Genomic DNA, 2,500 nt, shown 5'->3' with positions numbered 1-2,500 from the left:
TCCCACCCCAGAGAAACTCACTCACCATTTTCTCTGTCTCCTTTAGCACTCGCTCAGGCACATCCAACACAGTCATTGCATACACAAGTTTGCTCATTATCAGGCCATTCACTACCACCACTTTCCCCTTCAACTTCAACTTCCTAAGTCTCCAAAACCTTAATGTCTTCTTTATGCTATTCATTATCCCTTCATACTGCATGTCTCTCCCTTCTCTGCCTTCAACCCCTAAATTCACCCCTAACACCCTAAAATAGTCCTTCCTCTCTTTCAATCCTATATCCTTCCTCCTTTCTCCATTGACTCCAACATACATAATTTCTGACTTTTCTATGTTTAGCTTTGCTCCTGATGCTCTACCATAAACTCCTACACTTTGTAAAACCTCAAGGACACTTTCACTGTCTTGTACTGTTACTGTTGTGTCGTCCGCATACTGGTATAATAGACTCACTTGCCCTCCTGGTAAGTCTATGCCTCTGACCTTTTTATTTTGCTTCAGCAGTGCAGCTAGTGGCTCTGCCGACAGTGAGTACAGCAGGGCCGACAGTGGACACCCTTGTCTAACCGACCTCTCTAATCTGAAATTACCTGTGACTATCCCATTAATTTTGACGCAACTAACAGCTTTATCATACAATCTTTTGATCCATCCTACTAACTGCTGCCCAAACCCTACTTTTCCTAATACTCCATACAGGTATCCATGATCTACCCTATCAAATGCTTTGTTCAAATCTAAACTCATCACTATCCCCCCCTCCCCTCCCTTCATGTGTTCTATTGTGTCCCTAATGCTGCTGATTGTGTCTGCTATATCCCTCCCTGGTATACTGTAAGCCTGCGTGCTTCCCACTATTGTCCCTATCACCCTCTTAATCCTATTTGCTAGCACTCTTGCTAGTATTTTATAGTCACTGTTTAAACAGCTAAGCGGCCTATAGTTTTCAAGTCTATCCCTACTCCCTTTCTTATATATAATACTAACTAACCCTGTCGCCATACTAACCGGCATCTCGTCCTTCTCTTCTATCCATTTAAACAATCTGTCCAACAGTGGCGCTAGTTCCTCTTTAAACTCTATGTAAAACTCTCCCACTAACCCATCTAGCCCTGGACTCTTATTCCTGCCTAACCCTAATATGGCTGCCTCTATTTCACCTATCCTTATCTCTCCTTCGCACATCTCCTTCGCATCTTCGCTCATCTTAGTCTCCATTTTCTCCAGCACATGTTTCATGCACTCTTCATCAACCTCTTCTTTCCTAAATAGTTCACTATAAAATTCTTCTACTCTTCCAACTATCCCTACAAAATCCGTTATCTTTTCTCCATTTTTCCCTTCCACCTGCTCCAAATAATTATTTTTCTGTTTCGCCCTCTCTAAACCTAAAAAGAATGCTGTACATTTCTCTCCCTCAACCACATATCTAGCCCTACTTCTAACTATTGCCCCCATGCATCTCTTCTGTTCTACCTCCTCCAGCTCATTTTTAATTTTATTATACCGTTCTAATGCGTGCCCTACCCCCTGGTCCACCCTCTCTGCTTCTCTAACTAACTCTTCCTTTAGTCTCCTTTCCCTCCCTCTTTCCCTTCTATTCCTATCCCTGCTGTAGCTCATGCTCAAATTCTTTAGCTCCTCCTTCATCTCCTCCCACCATCTCCCCATATCCTCCTCATACATACTCTCATTCTTTCTCACCATTATACATTCTCTCACCTTTTCCTTGTACCTTTCTTCTTTGAGCAACATCCCATTCAGGCACCACACACCTCCCCCCCTCCTCTCACACCCATGCCCTAATCTAAATTTTAGCACCACGTGGTCACTAAGAGTAGTTACCTTGTAATCAATTCCCCCCATTTTACTTGCTAGACTCTCCGTACTCAAAACTAAATCAATCCTACTCTGTTTTAATTCCCCTTTCATCATCTGTCTCCTTGTAAATACGCGCCCTCTTGGGTTCTTTTCCCTCCACACATCTACCAGTCCATTCGCTCTCATTACCTCCTTCAATACTCTTCTTGAGGAGTCGCTTTTGAAACACACACTTGCAGATGCATCCAGCCTTCCACACCACACATTAAAGTCACCCACAATTACACATTCTTTCCCGCACATTCCCGCCATCCTCTCAAAAAACTCCCTTCTCTCCTTTTCCTCATTTGGTGCATACACATTCAACATTTTCAATTTCTTACCCAGGTGTTCAAAAGTAATCCCTATCACTCTCCCATCACCATCATCCTCACATTTCCTCACATTCTCAACCTCTCCCCTTTTAACCAAAATAGCCACTCCCCTAGAATAAATGTCCCCATTGTTTACATACACATCTCCCATCCACTCTCTCTCTAACTCCTTCACACATTTTTCATCCCAGTGTGTCTCCTGCAAACATATAATGTCAGCCTCACACAACATCAAGGCTTGGTTTCGCCTATAACTAGTCCTAAGACTATTTGCATTAAAAGAAGCAACAGCCACCATTAATAA

This window comes from Anarhichas minor, unplaced genomic scaffold (genome assembly GCF_050575085.1).
Source record: "Anarhichas minor isolate MPS153535 unplaced genomic scaffold, ASM5057508v1 ptg000157c, whole genome shotgun sequence".
NCBI classification, from domain to species: Eukaryota; Metazoa; Chordata; class Actinopteri; order Perciformes; family Anarhichadidae; genus Anarhichas; species Anarhichas minor.
This window is presented reverse-complemented; position numbering follows the sequence as displayed.